Here is a 6,000-nt window from a genome sequence, read left to right on the forward strand (position 1 = left end):
TTATAATGTCCTAGATGTAACTGGATATGTGCACAGATCCGTTAGGGTCCATGCCTATGACAGTTTCCTACAGGACAGCTGTAATACAGTTGCTTCAGAAGAATACAGAAGACTGCTTCGGGGTAACACCCCATGTTGCAGAATTTGTTGTGCTTATTTAAGCCAAATCCAAGAATAGCTACAAAATGAATGGGAAATATATAGGAAGCTCTTATACGTCTACTTTGGCTCAAAAAAATGGCCTACCATTGCTGTGCCCATCTGCCTGCTCATTTCTTCCAGTGTTAAAACAAAAAACGTTTTTTAAGGTAGAGGCAGATTTTGTTGCAGTGTTTTGAGCCAAAGCCAAGAATGGCTACAAGAGGAATGGGAAACATTATATATATAAAGTTCTTATACTTCTACCATCTGCTCAATCCACTCCTGGCTTTGGCTTAAAAAAAAAAAAAAAAAATCTGCAACAAAAAAAGCTGCATTTCTGCAACGTAGGGCCTTAGCCTAAAGAGGACCTCATGTCCTCGGCGCATGCGGTCTTATATATCGCAAGAAAGCCGACAGAGCATTGAATTCAGAGCATTGTTGGCTTCCCCGTTATGTGCCCAGGTGGAAGAGCTATCGGTGCCATTACCGAGAGCTCTTCACTGTCAGAAGGGCGTTCCTTCCAGTCTAACTGGGAACACCACTCCTGACAGTACTGTGTGTAGCGCTGACGAGTACTGTCAGGAGAGAGGGGGGGGGGAATAAGAAACGCCCTGACACAGTATAGCACTACACACAGTACTTTCAGGAGGGGCATTCCCAGTTAGACTGTCAGGAACGCCCTTCTGACAGTGAAGAGCTATCAGTAATGGCACCGATAGATCTTCCACCGGGGCACATAATGGGAAATCCGATAGTGCGCTGAATTCAGCGCACTGTCAGCTTTCTAAGCGGCATATAAAACTGCATGTGCCCAAGGACATGAAAGGTCCTCTTTAAAAAATATATATCACAATTCAAATATGAACATAATAGATCCTAACGAATGCCATTCACACATTGCATAAAAATACACACAGCAGACACACTGCGATTTCAAAAAACCATTGTGGTTTTGTAAATCACATCACGTCAATTATACCTAAGGAAACACTGGCGATTTTCCTATAGGTATAATGGAAGCAGAAAGCGCTGCGGGGGGGGGGGGGGGGGAGTGGCTACCGCCACAGTTTTTCCTGCGGCCCGCTACCTGGAGCCTTAGGCTCATGTGTGGTCTGTGGTTGATCCATTTCTATGCCTTTGGGTCTGCGAAGAGAAAAAAAAAACAAAACAAAAAAAAAAAAAAACGACTCTACATGGACAGCATCCGTATGCTGTCTGTGATTTTCACAAACCCATAAACTTTAACAGAACTCTGTGATACACAAAATGGACCAAAGCAGGACATGTATTCCAAGATGGTCCCTTCACCCAAAAGACACCAGTAGCAATAAAGATATAGCACTGACGCCGTCTGAAGTTGAGTTCACACTAGGGTTTCCATTCGCCGGGAAGTACAAAAACCGGCCTGCATCCCGGGTCATGTGGCGTCCGACGTCATTGAAAAGACCCCAGAGTATAATACTGTTTCAAGGCAATTTATGACAGCCTCTGTTAGATGCAAGATGCCATTTGATACTGTCTAAATATAGTTTGCAAGACTCTCTACAAGTTTCCCCCACAGTCTATTAGGGTTCATTAGGAGACTTCCATAAGGATGGGTAGTAAAGTGTTTAAAGAGGACCTTTCACCACTTTTGGGCACATGCAGTGTTATATACTGCTGGAAAGCTGACAGTGCGCTGAATTCAGCGCACTGTCGGCTTTCCCGATCTGTGCCCGGTGTAAAGAGCTTACGGTGCCGGTACCGTAGTGCTCTATGGTCAGAAGGGCGTTTCTGACCATTAGCCAGAGACGTCCTTCTGCCTCGCCAGAAACGCCCTTCTGACCATAGAGCACTACGGTACCGGCACCGTAAGCTCTTTACACCGGGCACAGATCGGGAAAGCCGACAGTGCGCTGAATTCAGCGCACTGTCAGCTTTCCAGCAGTATATAACACTGCATGTGCCCAAAAGTGGTGAAAGGTCCTCTTTAAAGCTAGCCAGCAGCAGATGAAATTGCAGTAAAAACTGCAATTCCCGGGTACCTTATTGGTTGTCGCCAGTACTTGAATAGACTACAGACAAGTGCATTTTACTGTTTCAAGCGAATTTGAGTGCTTGCTCCTCCAGAGAACTGCCCAGGGTCTGCCATGTTCTCTGATCAGTACCCTACCCATCGGTGTGGTTCCAGCTGCAGTAGGAGGAGAGAGGAACATTCCTCCTTACGTTCGCCACTGCTACTAATAATGTCTTTAGTACTGGGAAAGACTTTCTACTTGTGAAAACGATACAGGCAATGTGTTGGGAGAACCATTAGAACTGGGAGTCAGGAATATGTACTTGTGTGTACAATTGGTGACAGCCCCAGGCAAATATTAGATAATGAGGGACTAAGAACCAATTCACACAACCATGTTCCATCTATGAAACGTGGTCTATGTTCTGGAGTAATTTCCTGGACTGACCACTGCTGTGATAATGGAACTTATTCTTACTCATAACTCTCTATAATGCTCCATTGTATACCTCACATAAACCTAAAGATCGTATGGCACATCACATAATAGTATTCTTATGGCACAGATGGAGAACCTGTTAGAAACTGGTGCAGATTTCTATCATAACTCACGGAGCATGGCAAATGAGACGCAGAACAGGAGTTGTGACATACTTATGGTGCAAGACAGTCTTGCTTCGAAGGACACCACAATAGCATCCCTCTACGGCAGAAAGCTGGCGTAAAGGGAATGATAATCTCCCAGTTGTTCCAATAAAATATATCCTGATCTTCAGCCACATCCTGGAACAGACATTTGAAGGAAGCAGTACAAACATCACTCCCAACTCTTAACTCTACCTGCTGTATGAAACCTCTATGGCAGCCTGAGGACTCTTGAACGTGGGCATAATTACTATGACCATGGATTACATGACCCAAACATACAACATTATAAGCATTAGAGATGAGCGAGTACTGTTCGGATCAGCTGATCCAAACAGCACGCTCCATAGAAATGAATGGATGCACCTGGTACTTCCGCTTTGACGGCGGCCGGCCGCTTAACCCCCGCGTGCCAGCTACGTCCATTCATTTCTATGCGAGCGTGCTGTTTGGATGGGCTGATCCGAACAGTACTCACTCATCTCTAATAAGCATCTGTGATGACGGGAGTTTGCATCATTAGACCCAGAATGTGATTTGTTTCTGTAATACACTCCAGATGCATTATGGCCGCATGCAGGAGCCTAATACACACAAAATCAAGTGGTAATACGGGTATCTACACACTGTGTGAGCTCTAGCAACTCTCCCCAAAAGCATGCCACTGCAGAAAGGCATGTTGGTTTCGATATGCCTGATCTTTTTTTCCTCAAAAGCAAGGCACAGCTGGCAATGTTCAGCACCGGATTTGTCCAGTCTCCCCATAGAGAACACATGCATGCTTGGTCAAGCATGCATGTGCAAGTGGAAATAAATGGCCGATTATATAGAGGAGACTGTTACCTGAACGCCTTTTCCCGATCACTGCCTCATGCCATGTAAAAGGTTCCCAGCAAAGAGCCAAACAAGGATATTTACTGTATGAGAGGAGGGGAGAACAAACAATGGCTTGCTCAGATCCTCCCACAAACATTGGGTCCTAAAGTAAAACAATCGTCCATCAGCTCTCAGCATCAGCAGATAATCTTTCCATATAAAAGGACCCTTACAGATCAACAACAAAGTACAATTTACAATGGCAGCTAGCTTATCTTCCACAGAAATGGCTCAAGATATGGAGATGACAAGCTGTGTGCAAAGGAGAGATGGCTGATAAGAAGTCATTCCAGAGATTATCTCCCAGTTTACTGCATCTCCAGTTATTCCCAAGCAATAAATCTCTAGGCAAAGGAAAGGGGCATTGTGACAAAGTATCACCCCACCTTTTACTCATTCAGCTCAGTACAAACCGTATTATATAAACATATAATAGATAGATATATGAGACTAGACTATATGAATAGAATGATATATAGAGACTAGGGTTACACTAATATACTGTACATACATGATTGAGGACATTGCCAGGGGTCATGTGTCATCATCAATGGAGCCACACAGACAGGTGGGGGGCAGCGTTACAAATGCTATTACAGGCAGAGGGGTCACCACGTCACTCCTGTGTCTTGTTATTTTACCCCATTTCCCTCCTTAGGCAAATCATCTAATCCTGTAAAATAGCTTCCAAGTGACAACCAACTGGGGTACCATTATCAGAACTGTCACACAGCATTACCAGATCCCTGAATGGTATCATCTGTCTCACATGGGAGATCCCCCAAAGTGAGTCACCACCTAGACCCTTGCAGTTAGTCATTCATTTCAGTGGAGCGCCATGTCAGCTGTGACGTAGACTAGTGGCCGGGCTCAGTGTATGGTGCCTATGGGGCTCACAGCCATGATCACTGCTCCGCCTGTCACCAGGAGCCCGTCCTCTCAGGTAGAAACACTTTCCAGTTACAACTGGACCAAAACAGCCTGACAGCAGAATAACAAAGCAGCCCGTGTACAAGCTGAGCTCACAGCGGCCGGAGCTGCCCACACATGGAGCCCTGGAGAGGTGACTCATCCAGCAGACTCCCCTCCGCCTGCGGGGCCGGGGCACACACCACGTGGAGACCGTCCAGCCACAGGGTGAGCCTGCCCTGACAGCCTGCCACCGGCCCCTGACATCAGAATGGCAGACACTGAAGCGGAAGCGGCTGCCTGTACATGACGATGCTGAGACTGCAGGCACATGTCACCAGCACTCCGTGTGTCCACAACCTGCTGCCTCCCCGGCTGTCACACTACACTCACGTCTCATGACAGAGACACCCGCGCCACAGGAGCCGATAAGACGCGGCAGGAGCTCCCGACTTACCCGGTGTTCAGGCCCCCGGTACGGGCGGTGAGGCCCGGGAATCCACGCTCTCCGGTAGCTCTGCTTTCCGCCCGCTGAATCCGGCGGCCGTCTCGGTTTATCACCTAAGGCCCATGGTGGGTGCGAGGGCCGGAGCCTGAGAGCGGCAGAAAGTGACAGGAGGTGAAGACACCGAGGCAGGCGGGAGAACAGCAGCAGCAGTAGCGAGGACTGGAGAAGGAGGAGACACCATAGAGAGGGACGGAGGAGACGAGAGTACTCGGGGGGAGGAGTAAAGCGCTGACAACACCGAGGAGGGGGAGCGGGGCTGGGGCACGGCAAGGTGAGGAGCGCCCACTGAGGTAACCACCGTGCCGGAGCGCAGGATGTCACTGGGCAGACTCCGCAATGTCCTACGAGCAGGACGAGGATGAGCAGTTGTCCATAGCAACCAATAGGATTCCAGCACTCACTGAAACTATACGGGTATTAAAATGAAAGAGGGAACGTGATTGGTTGATGTGACAGACAGCTCCCCGGATAGAGGAGGTCCTCCTGTGTGACAGCAGCTGAGGTGATGGAGGGAGAGAGAGCAGCTGTCAGTCTGACACAGCAGGATAGCTCAGGGTGCTGTGTGTGTGTGTGTGGGAAGGACTGATCAAGGTGTGGATTAGTGATGAAGGACAAAACAGGAAGCCAAGCACTGGTCATCTTGTATCAGAGCGGTCCTGAGAGAATGGGAGCTGAGAAAGTGGCCACTGTGCCAGCAGGTGATCATAGGGGTGCTGGGGGTCAGACCCCCCTTAATGATCTCATATGGATTGCTTATCCTAAGGATGATATTAAAGGATAACCGACAATCTCTTTGGTTTTTTTGCCATTGTGTCAAGGTGTGTTTGGTGACCATTGTTGTAATACTCTTTATTACCCTATCTAAATTCCTTTTTATTATAAAACAGGCTGTAATATTCTCCTTAGCAACCTTCTAGCTGAGCTG

General features: G+C 47.6%; 1 protein-coding gene across 1 annotated transcript in view; it reads right to left on the reverse strand.

Annotated features, from left to right (window-relative positions):
* ATP13A3 (ATPase 13A3) overlaps nt 1-5,163 on the reverse strand; it is a 96,276-nt gene extending 91,113 nt beyond the window's left edge. The window contains exon 1 of the mRNA XM_075268560.1: nt 5,025-5,163. The gene's annotated coding sequence lies outside the window, so the exon portion shown is untranslated. The remainder of the gene's footprint in view (nt 1-5,024) is intronic.
* Between the last annotated feature and the right edge of the window lie 837 nt (nt 5,164-6,000).

This window comes from Leptodactylus fuscus, chromosome 3 (assembly GCF_031893055.1).
Source record: "Leptodactylus fuscus isolate aLepFus1 chromosome 3, aLepFus1.hap2, whole genome shotgun sequence".
Taxonomy (NCBI): Eukaryota; Metazoa; Chordata; class Amphibia; order Anura; family Leptodactylidae; genus Leptodactylus; species Leptodactylus fuscus.